This window comes from Amblyomma americanum, chromosome 1 (genome assembly GCF_052857255.1).
Source record: "Amblyomma americanum isolate KBUSLIRL-KWMA chromosome 1, ASM5285725v1, whole genome shotgun sequence".
In the NCBI taxonomy this organism is placed as follows: domain Eukaryota; kingdom Metazoa; phylum Arthropoda; class Arachnida; order Ixodida; family Ixodidae; genus Amblyomma; species Amblyomma americanum.
In genome coordinates, this window is record NC_135497.1 from 541,565,266 (window position 1) to 541,577,781 (window position 12,516).

Here is a 12,516-nt window from a genome sequence, read left to right on the forward strand (position 1 = left end):
GCCATTCTGGAAAAACTGATTGACCCGTCAACGAAACTCTACCACGAGTTCCTTGAGTATGTCCTAGTGAAAAAAGGCAGCTGCCTTTTTTCACTAACCTAAATAAGGAAATGCAGTCGGAAGAAACCAGAATTCACTTGCTCCATGAAAAAGTTTCGGCCATGCTGAAATGCATACTTGAATGCTACCTACATCAAGCGTTTGCTAGACCGCTTCGTTTCAACGTGCTGCTCAATTCCAAAACAACATATATATTCTCAGTTTTGACGATCTTTGATTGAAACTTTGATAAATAAAGTACTGGGCGGTGAGGTACGCCATTTCACCGCTTCTGAGTGTTCTGTTTGAGGCGAGAAGGGGACTTTCACGAAGTCAAACGTGTTCGTCTTTCTGTCTGCATCTTAAAAACACTGTTAATGTTGTCTGAACAAAATACATTGATGCGTTAAGGGGCTTAGCAAACAATGCAAGCTCTTTCAACTTGGAATCAACTCCATTCTATTTACAAAGGGCTGCAAGGGTTCTTTGCGCGTAAAGATGAGCCTGCTGAAGGAGCAGCTCAAAAGGCGGTGCGGTGAAACAGGAGTCGTTTGCTCGAATTTTACTTCAGATAGAGGGGGAGTCAGGAGATTGTCATTGCTGACTCCTCCTTTATCTGGTGGTGCCTTCTGTGGACCTTCTTAATGGTAACTCTACAAAAAATTAAGAAAAGAGCTACAGTAGCGGCTAACACACATTTATTTATCTCTGATAAAATGTACAAGACATGGAATAAAGCGTGAACTGCGTTGAGACTTTGTTAAAGATGTAATCGCCACATTAACAAGTAAAGAACTAAAAGCTAGGGATTTTTCTTCAATCTAGGGATTTTGGGGGGTTCATTTTAGGGATAAAACGTTGACCTGAGTTGGCATCACTGCTCGTGAGTGCGGACGCTGTGACCGAAGCGGCGTAGGAGCTAGGCCTAGCAGCGGCAGCGGGGCCGTCTCGTGTTGCGTCGCAGAATGGAGCACGGCGGATTGTCTGGAGCCTCTCTTGGAACGGATATCGTGAGCGGCGACTGTGCGCTTGCCGCTGCTGCTTTTCGATGTGCGACAGAGAAGGAAAAGACGCCTACTTAACCCAGTTCACTGGAGTGGATATTGCAAACGACGGCTGAGCTTGTGCCGCTTGGGCTTCGCTTGGTCTGCTAATGGCAGATTGGCGCCGTTGTGAGCGGATCCAGACAAGCGCTGGCTTTGCCGCTCCCTTGGCCAGCGGAAGAGAAATTTCTACCTCAACACTGCTGCCCGGAAGGATATTCTTGAATCCCTACCTTCTCACATCCGTTTCACCGTCATGGTAAGTGATTTTGCGTCTTAAATATCGTTGTACATAAAGACTTGAGCAACCTTGTGTGGAGCGCTGGAGCACAGTGCTGCAGAATGGAGCAAACATTAGCGCAGTATTCTTAACGACGCGCTGCTAGTGTATGGGTTGTTTTATATGACTATGCGCCGGCGCTTGAGCGCCTGCATTATCAGTCGATCCCACTGCCTGCGTTTTAAGTTCGCCTTCATTCCGCAAAGCACCGCACGAGCGCTCTGTATAAGTCTGCTTGCGTCTGCACTGAAGTACACCTTGCAAGCGGCTGTAGGTTTTCGGAATTTTTATTTTAGTGCTCTCCGAAGCATTTGTGTCATTTTAGTTTGGAGATGTGCAGCATTTTTGGCCATTCTTAATTTCATGCATCCTCGCAGAACGAGGTATGCGGTACCGCAATTAACATAAAAAAATCAGGTTGCTTTTTCTAAAATGCCATGGTTGCCCACAAGAAACATAATTTTGCTTATCGTGCGCATCGCAGCAAATGAATGTGCTCGAATCTTCTGAAGTGCATACTTGTATTCTGCCGTCATAGACTCGGCCGCCACATTTAGAATTGCAATCTGATTATTTGTTGTTTTCAGCACAATGGCGCAATCTCTTTGTCACTGGAACACGAGTGAAAGCGAGAAAGCAACGGCTGTCAGTTCTTGCGTTATGCTCTCCGGTTCGTTGCGGTATAACTTCGATGGGTGCAGTTTAAACGTTCTGTCACTATTTGTAAAAATATAACAGCTACAAAAATTTCAAAGCATCACATACTTCATTGCCTTGTTCACCTATCAGTATTAGAGTTAGTAATTCGAACGACATACATTTTATAAATAATGATTTGTTTGGTATCAAACCTGACTGGACATTGTTCTATCCAGGTTCTAATCTATGAAGAACTCCAAGGCAAGATTACATCAGTTTAATCCACAAACAGTACCAAACAGTTCAGAGTTAAGCCACAAAGAAAGATGCCCCCTGCAAGTCTTGTAGGTATTTTTGTGCAAATGATTGGTGGACATAGGCAGGAACTGAAGTTTTTGTACGAAAATAGCAGCTCAGCATTTATCTGAGCATCTGATAACTACCTTTTAGGCACAAAATTTACTCAAATTTAGGCATTGATGTCACGAGCTTTAGCAAAGCTTGGGTTCTGTGAAAAATATTTTAGATTTGGGCTGGCACAAAGCCCTGGTGTTTCGTTATCTTGCAAAGAGGCGGAATGCAAACAGCGACAGTAAAGAGCTGCTGACCCCCAAGAAATTTCCTTTAAAATTCAGGCGAAGTTACTTGTGGAACTAAAAAAGGGCAGTAGTAGGAATAAGGAGCCAGTGTAACTGCTGCAACTATGCTCAGTTCTGAAAATAGAGTACTTTCATGACCAAGCCAGATACAGCGTACTGACACGCTGCTTTTTGGGGATTTCCATCGCTACTGTCTCATTTTCACGTGTGTTCACCACCACTCTTTTCAATTAACCAATACTCCAATGTTGAGACGGTTGTGGTTTTTTTAGACTTGCACGAGACAATGGAGAGGCGACCACCGTTATTTGATTTTGCGACTGCGGTTTTGTCATTTTATTGACAAATGGTAATGAATGAGGTCTGGATACGGTGTAGCTATTTTTTATTTTCAGTTGCAAAAGAGTGCTTTGTGCTGTAGTCTTCGATGGCATCCAATCATTGTGGAGTGCTACTTCACACAAGCTGTGTATAATGGCGATGCGCACTTTGAACAACACTATACCAGTTTTGTATTTTTATGTCTTCATTATACACATGCAAATATGATTCATGGGCAGTTTTGATTGTTGCTTCGCGGGCTGTTATAGGTGCTCAAAATGTGATTCCCTAGCGAACATTTGCTTCTTCGATGCTCAGCAAAAATTCCTGTAGTCACCATATGTATCAAATGTCATGGATAAAGCAAGTGTGGTAACTTTCGTGTGCAGCTGTACCTTTCGAATACGCACTTTGTACCACGCTCCCTTATGAGCAGTGGCTCACCATTGTTTCTTTAGCCTCTAGTTCGATTACAGTTAGGCTGTTGCTGCACTGGTTGCAATTAAATGGAATTGAGCAGCTCAGTTGTCTTATAGCGAGAATATGGTTTTCAAATCTTTGGCAGGAAGGCCATTGCAGCATTTTGTTTCACTTTTGCATAGTTGTAGTGGCCAATTAAATGTGATTATGGCTCTAATGGACAAATCATATGTACAGTCGCGCCTCTGCAATATGGACACTTTGGTTTCCGAGCAAGTCTCGGAAAGTGAATCACCCATACTAACGGATCATGAATGAAAAAGTTTTGACACAAAACTTGTCGCCAAGGTCTCCTGCACATAGTGGTGGGCAATGAAACGGAAGCTAGACAGTATTGATAGCTCCAAGTACAATGGCCTGGTTGCCATTATCTTTAAAAATTGGTCAGTGACATGTTTGTACCTTGCATTTCGTTGACTTTATTGTTAAAAAAATTGGGTTGAGCATGGATTTTCTATGTAAAATTTCTCGCTTTGAGAAGGGGAGACCACCTCCTCATCAATTCATCCCTAGGATAGTGTAGTCATAATGTGCATTATACTGAAATGCGAGAGTATTTCTTTGCACTTCTACAAAATTAGAAAAGTAAGTGATATTTCGTTTTTAATTTTGCAGGACCAAGCACTTACAGCATGCCTCCTCGCCTATCAAGGCGCAGTTTTCCTGTCCATTGGCCATCACCTTGTAGGGAAAACCTCGTCGCTTCTGTAGGGTTCTGTTGTTTGCAGCCTTCTTGGTGTTCCGTTTGGAAAATCTAAAGAAGGCACTCTGTCTGCTGACCTATCATGAGTGCTTTTAGAGACTTGGCTTAATATAAACCACGCTTCGATGGTTTTTATCTCATAAGTCTTTAAAAACCACTTCGTCTTTCCTTCACGGCTGCCTCTTCTATCCGCCTGTACATATTTTACATGTCTAGTTTTTTAATACTGTTTGGAACACTGGTAGTGGAACACAAACTGTGCTGCTATAACTTATCAATGTTAACATGATACAGTCGGACAGAGTGAAGAAAAAAGAAAAAAATATCAATATAAATATCTGTGAGAAAACTGATGTATAGGCTTTGTCAAAAAGTACAGAGCCAAAGGGTTTGGCTTCTAAGCCTTGTAATAAGCCCTCTGAGCATCCATGGATGTCTAACATTCACGGTGGTTACAGCAAGATTTTCTGTACCTTCAAGAGATCTAGAATGCTAGCGATGAATAACAAGGCTCAGAAGCAAATTCCTTGGGCTCTAAACTCTGACAAATGGTGTACTCGCATTATGTGACAGCATGGAAAGACATGACAAACAGGAACAGCAACATTTCGTTGTCCCTAAGAATCATCGCCCGACTGGCTTCTTGTCCCTGCATGGGCTAATCACGGTTTCTATCTTTTTGCATCTAGCTTGGACAGCTTCCTGAGAGCACTGTCAGCATTTTGTAATCTTTTTTAATAGACTTCCCGTTCTGCCACATGACACATTTGCTAGCATTTACACATATCCTGTAATTAGAAAAAATAATGGTGATAATGGATTTCGTAAACAATTAAGTTTTAGAGCAAATATGTGCTTAGACACAGGTCTTCAGAAATTCAATTACTTATTTAATCACAAAGCTACTAGTCCTTAGTCTGATCAGTTGCCATGGGAACTTTTCTGGAATTTTTCTTAACTTCGTCCTAAAATGAAGGTGATGAATGCTTTTCTCCCGATCAAACAGAATACCTGTGTCCTTATCGCTTTGACCTTAGCCCATCTGTTTTCGCTTTGCTTGTAGTGCGATCAGCCAAGTAATAGCAGGTTGACTAAATCGTTGTGTTTCAGCATTAGTCATTACTTGTTAGCTAGATTGAAAAGCATTTGTGCACGTGTTTCTGTATTCTAATTTTTTCCATATAAATTATGAGTGCTGCATTTTATTTGCGACAGGCTCCTTCAAATGGGTGGCTAGCATACCTTTCGGGGCACATAAATTTTCTCTAGAGCATATTGAGTGTAATGTTTTGTTTTGTGTTGTTTTTATGTGATTGTGTGTTAAATTGAATGTGTTGTATACGTTTTCTGAGGTTATGTTTATCCTATGTGTTTCTCAAGAACAAACACAAACGTTAGAGGTTGGATACGTGTGATATTTTACTGTAGATTTAGTGGGCTGCTTTAGGATGTCTGTTTAGTATTTTTTACTGTAGTTTGCAATCTGCATCTTGAAGTTAGCCGCTTGGAATTAGCCACTGGGAATTGTCTGGTGCATAACATTTTTTTAGCTAATCTTATCTGACAGCACCAGTTATCCTGAAGATTAGCGAAGAAGGTTTCAAATCAACTCTGCATTGTTTTTTAAGATTTGCTATTGTATTCTTTTGATTTATTTTAGGTGCTGACTTCAAGTTATTTCCTATCTCTAATACCTGTCCAAGAATTGTCGTTTCAAATGTTGTTTATTGTCGTCCATTTAAAAAAAAATGAAATTTTAGTCTACAGGTCTTCGTGACCTTTTGTTTACTTTACTCAGGCTCTTCTGTTTCTTTTCAATTGAATATGCTTGACATGTTAAGCAGCCTTTTAATGCTGCTGGTGTTAATATTTCAGATATATGTGTAGGTTAGTAACTGACATTTGTGATAATCCAGTGCTATTTGTAACGGTGGTCTGTGTAACTCAGTGTTTTCGAACATCCAATGAAATGAATGTAAGTCGCATGCACAAGTTAAATTGCGAACAGTGTCTTGAGGATGTGCTAGTAACAATGTTTTGTAAAGTGCTTAAAACCGCAGTCTCGGAAAAAATGTCTAACAAACTTAACACCTGCACTTCACTATGAAGGTAAAATCCAAGAACTATATTTTTGCTCGAAAATAAAACCACGGAGCGCAAGCTATATGCCATGTTTTTGTGTAATCTTTATGGCGAATCCTTCTGCTTTTATCGATTTTGAGGTCTTATACACTGGATAAAAATAGTGCCCGGAAAACATTTTCAATGCACGAGTGGAGCACGGAATTTAAAATTTTCTTTAAAAAGGTCTCTTATTGACTGAAACAATAAGGAACAGTAATGAACGGATGTTAAGGGTACAATATACCAATGCATTCTTTTTAAAAACTTCTAAAGGCAGAGAGATGGCAAACATTATTTGCCAAATGTGGAGCTGCCCGCTAGTGGCTTGTGCACCATTCAGGTTCTTTAACTTCAGGGATTCGGTTTTTGGACCACAGTGAAGAGATGGTATACTTTTACGAGAAGGAAAATGTGTTGCAGGAATTTGGCACGTAGATCCGTTACCGCGGTCTTGTTTTCAGTTTCATCGCCCGTCGTCTCCCCAACTCTGCTTTTTTCTTTCCCAACGCGAACCACCCCGTCCAGATACTTTCGGCTAGCGCCGGAGCCATGGTTTCTGTATTTTTTACAGAAGTGCCGTATACACAGCGGAGTCTGATTAAAGACGTTTCCTTGCCGCCGCCGCTGGTCGTATTTTTTCCGCGATGTACGACAGTACGCTGCGACGTGACTGCGACGTCGTGTGTATGCATGGCGCCACGATCGTGCAACGCAGGCATCCAGGAGGAGGGGAAGACAGCGGTCCGATGCACTTTGTATCCAGCGTCCTTGCCTTCTTCCTTACAGTACTACTTCGCAACAGCATGGACGGAGCAGGGCAAGTTGTTATATCTCAACAATGAAGTTTGATTGGGCTTTGCTCATGATTACAAAGCACATTGAAACCTGATTATTGTGATTAACGAACTAGCACCGTTCCGCTTATATAGTTAGCAGTTCTAGTAGCCCTGTAAGAGAGATCAAAAATGCAATATAGAAAAACGGACCGCTGTCATCACCTCCTCCTCCTGGATGCCGGCTTTGCGAAATCTTGGCGCCTGCATACACACGACACCGCAGCCAGCGCTCAGCGTATCGCTGCGGTTGAAACCTCCCATTGCTTACCGGAAGTGCTTCGTATTTTCTGGTGTAAAAATCTACACCAAATATGTTCCCATTGTCAACCGCAAGAGCTTCGTGTTTTTTGGTGTAAAAATCTACACCAAATCTGCTCCTTTCGCCAACCGTAAGTCCTCCGTGTATTTTAGGGTTGAAATCTACCCCAAGTCTAACGGTGTATATCGAACCTCGATTTGGGAGGTCGCTAGAGGACAAGCCAAAAACACTCCTCTGGGTTGATTTGTGTTTAGTGTGTGGCATCTTCCTTTGCCTACACATGCGCACATAGATCGAGGAAAGGTCGAGGGATTACATTCTATCTGTGAGTGTACTAAAACTAATTATACAATGCGTGCTGTTATTGATGAACTTCATTTTTTGCTCGTACTGTGTCCGAGATGTGGTTTCGTTGATAAATGTCCAAAAAATAAGACGTGCAAAGCTTCAGTAAGCGAACCATTCTAAAGGTAGACTGAGAATCAAACGATGGTGACCATTTGTGTTACGAGCATTTCGCCCCGGAGTGCCTTGATCGCATGGGTAGACGACGCGGCTGACACCAAGGAGTCTAACGACTGCGTTTCGCCGTATTTCAGCACCACCTGCAAAATACCTGCAGTACCCCTGGAGAAGGTAATCGTTATTTATGCCGAAAGTTGCTCAATTTAACGGGAAGCACGCAAAATGTAGCGCCTGCGTTTCGGTTTTCTCTTGAGAGGCGCGTACTTCGCTCTAATTGTTCTGCTTTAATGTTACTGTGCCAGGCCCATCTTAGTCGGAAACAACTCAACAGGCATGCACATTTAAAGTGTTTTACGCTAACATTCTGCGGATAGTGAGGCGCATTGCGATTATGTTTCGACGATGAAAAATGCAATCTGGGCCTTTGCTGCACACATCTGCCCATGTAAATCAATGGGGTAAAAAGGAATGTTTATGAACTTGCTTTGCACAATAATTTCATTGCTATTTTCCATCAGCTGTTACCTCACTTTCCAGCACACACTGAACGGCCATATTTCTTTTGGTATAGATTCATGCGATTCTAGACTGCATAAACGAATACATTCAAACACTGGCTGCAATTTTTTATCGCAGGTGGAAAAGAAGCAATCGCCGCCAAAACGCTGAAGCCCTGAGGTCACTGCAAAAACTGGTGATGTCAACGACGTGCATGAAGTAGTCTCAGAGTCATCTAAGAAACAACACTGCATAGAACTGTAGCAATCGTCTGAGTAAAAATCACCTAGCTTCAGTAGGGAGCGAAAACTGCAGCAAAGCAAGCGAAGGGCGAAGGTAGTGGAACTGCACAGTTAGACCAGTATTTACCGAATAGTTAGGCCCGTTTTTCAATGGTCATAACATTCAAGAATCAGTGAAAATAGATGACATGTTCATTAATGTCACACCTGCTGGTGACACTCGCTAACAGAGATAAAATTCATGAAAACCTCAAATAAACTATGTTTTGACATAAGTGTAAACTCGGCTTCCTGGATTAAGTCGGAACCACAGCGAAAATCAGAGCAAGAGACAAGGACAGCGGTGCGTGATCGTTTTCCTTTTTTTGTTTTCTTCTGTGTTACGCTGAGATACCGATTTTAATACGTTCTCTCATATATGATTCATATTTTAGGTCGCCACTTCTTGTTTAGTGCAAAGCTCAACGGTGTAAATCCGTGAGAGTGGCGGATTTATAAGTAGAGCGGTCACGCACTCCGAGCAAGAAATTTTTGCCAAAAAACACCAAAAAGCCCATGCATTTTAAGAAATTTTGAGGTACACTGCAAAAACAAGAAAGTCTAATTCTCTAACAGCCTTTTCCAGGAGTCGCTCATAAATCTGCTCTTGATCCCCGAAAATGAGCACAAATGAGTTGTTTTTTTTTTCACAGGGCAAGATAGCCGCCACGAGCTCAGTAGCCCTTCCTTCCAGCAGTTGAATTATACCCTTCTTGGAAAGAAATGAAAATTAATTTTGAGGAACCGAAATGGTGCAGTAAGTCTAACGCTTCTCGGTGGACACCCGAACCTCCTAGACCCCAATGCCACTGTACTTTTAGGCATTATGGCGGCGCCCATCGAGGCGGGGGCCCTCGCTTCACCACTGATACGTTACCGCCACTACTCTGTGTCCTATTTTCACGGCAAACGAAAGGCGCACGAAGCTTTCGATTTTTCTGAAGATACCCGCATCACAAATTCTTACGACGAATGCACATTTTTTCACATTCCTTCCGTGTTTACGCAGCTTCTAGGTTTAGTCTGTGCGTGTTGGCTGACGTCACAAGCGCGGGCAGTTCAAACAGCTTTGGTCTAACTATTTTGGTCCAAAAAGCGGCCACAAAGAATTCGCATTCCGTTCATCTTTTTCTTATTGCAGTATTTTTATTTCGGTGGCCGCAATTTCTATTCATGCGACATTCTAAAATTTCCTGACATTAACCAGAGTTACGATGGCGCGTTTCGGCCGAGATACTGCTCCCCGTGGCGAACGATCCAAAAAAACGTAAAAACAGCTCCTTGTATGTGGCGTTTTTTCGGTCCTTAATGCAACATTAGTGCTGCCTGAAAGTAACCAGATATATAAAACAAAAGCAGTTTTATGTATTTATTTTTTATTGCGAAAGCAATACTGCTCGCACTTTCGGCCCATCGGTGGTCGTGGCGCCTCCTTACACAGCTGCGCGTCTCGTGACCATGTGACGTCACGCCAGAGCGAGAGACGGGGCCCCAGCTCGCGGCATTGATGGTGGAGGCGAAGCCTTGCGCGCCGCTGCGGCGGCGCTACCGAGAGAGGGCGCTCGCTGGTGTGACGTCAGGCCAGACCGAGAGACGGGGGCCCCAGCTCGCGGCATCGATGGTGGAGGTGAAGCCTTGCGCGCCGCTGCTGCGGCGCTACCGAGAGAGGGCGCTCGCTGGTGTGACGTCATGGTAGGAGGATATATGGGGCTACAGCTCGGCTCCTCGCAGTGGTCGGCGCGTTGCCTTGCGCTATATCGGATGATGTGTACAAGGCGAGGCTGGAACGATCTGCTGCGGCCAAGCGACGGCGCCGTGCTGAAGAAACAGAGGAAGAACGAGGACGGTGAGCTAAACAACGTGCGTATGCAGCAGCGTGGCGAGCACGCCGATCAACATCGCTTGATGCGGGTGCATCTACAAGTTCAGGGCTAAGTTTAATGAGTGGTGTTAACGGTAGCGAAACTATGGAGACAATTAGTAGTTCGGATACAAGTTTCATGGACGCTCTTAATGCCGAAGAGACTATTATGGATGCTTTCCCAATCCGGAGACGACGCCGCTCTTGCCATACTGTCCAACGGGCTGCCGACGCGAAGTGATAAACGGATGATTATCTGCACGGGAGACTACAATAAGGATCCTACAAGAGACCACCGATTCATCCAGGCACTTGACGAGAAGTACCGTCTTCAGTTATGCCCCCTGCAGCCAAAGAGCACCACCCAATGGAGTAGCAGTTTAGATCTAGTCATGTATAGGCTGTCCGACGACTGTGTCATCACCAATGTACAGACCAAAAGCCATTACTTCACGTATCACAAAAGCTTATTCATAGGAATAAATAAAGCAACATCACAGTAATACCATGTTGTGTCCAGTGTGAATCCATGTATAGCCATACATAACATAGATAAGTCATAAGTGTACCAAAAATATCAATAGCAGAAACCAAGCAAAACAATGTATAGCCATAAGTTTAACAAAGGGCAACCATGTACACACCATCAGCCGAACCAAGGCGCAGCCAAAGGTATTGCTTTCGCATTCTTCCAGGCTTAACCAAGCTAAGGCTTCAGCCAATTTTTTCTTATCATTTCTCTCTTCGGTCGTAATGGCGCTGCATGCAGTGAGCCCAAGCCTAGCGCTACTGCGTAGAGATTGTAGAGGAGCCCCCTATTCTAAACGTCACCGGTGTATGCGTCTCTATCCTTAAGACGCTCAAGTCTTGAGGCCCCCTATTCCAAAACTCTCTAAATGACTGCGATGATTCGACGCTGTTGCTGAACAGAAGTTGCATCCCTCTTCTCATTCTGGAGTCAAAAGCCCATTGCGCTGATAGCTAACGCAGGGAGGAACGCTTATTTTCCATGTTGCTGAAGAGTATGAGCTCCTTGCTGACAAAGTCCTGGTACGTCGCGCTTCCAGTGTCCTTGCCGTACAGGTAGAGCTCGGACAAGCTCTTCTCGCAATGCTGCTAGTGCTGTTTCATGCAGTGCTGAAACCACTTCTTTTATTGCTCTATCATCTTTTCGCTGAATACCAGTTCGATGGCGTAGTCGTCCTCGTTTCCCTGGTATTGGAAGGCGATATGAGGCCGCAGATTATCCATGAAGTGTTCCTTGGCCTCCTTGGCAGTGCTTATGTCCGGACCTTTGTAGTAATTCACTTTCAAGTGCTGCCAGTCGTCGGTCGGGGCTTTCCACTCCACGAACTCGGGTAGGTAGTAGGAGAGCAGCGAAGTCCAGTTGTTGTGAATGAAGTTGTTCAGGAGTCTCTTGATATGCGACCTGTCCTGGTCTTTCTCTGTCATGAGCCCAAATCGGACATAGCGCAGCGACTTCGGCTCGTCTACAGACGCGTACTTTTTCTTGTACTGCACAAAGTCAAACAATTGGCAATTTAGCCTTCATATCAAATACTCTGCCTACTGTTTCAGAACAGGCTGCGGGCATACTTGTTTTCCATTACACTATTTCGATCTAAAAGCAATAAATGAGCGCGAAATAGAGCGCTTCATTCGAGCGCTACTGAAGCAAAGCAAAGCAGCACGGAACAGCGGAACTTTCAAGCAAGAATATATTTACCGCTTGTTATTGGACAGATCTTGCTAGTATCTCGGGATCGGCGTCACATGCAGACGTACTGAAAAAAATCGTGTGGCGCCTGCCGTTATGTTAGCGGCTGAACTACTAGCAGTCTTGAGGTAATGCGATTGTTTCACGCTTTCTATGATGCTAAAAACGCAACGCCTAACGGATGGAGAATAATATGCACATCAGATGCAATTTAAAGCCAAGCTAACTGCAAGCACTATATTACGTAAGGGTAGTCAAACACCTTCCCACTCACCAGATAAGTGGTAAAGTCTTGAAGAGTCGTCAGCACGCCTGTCAATAACGCTCGAATGCAACTGTCACACAAAGAAACAAAAAATTTTGAGCACGTA

General features: G+C 43.7%; 1 pseudogene; it reads right to left on the reverse strand.

The window, feature by feature from the left end:
- Positions 1-12,516, reverse strand: part of LOC144129360 (DNA topoisomerase 2-alpha-like) — a 75,638-nt pseudogene that overhangs the window by 6,258 nt on the left and 56,864 nt on the right.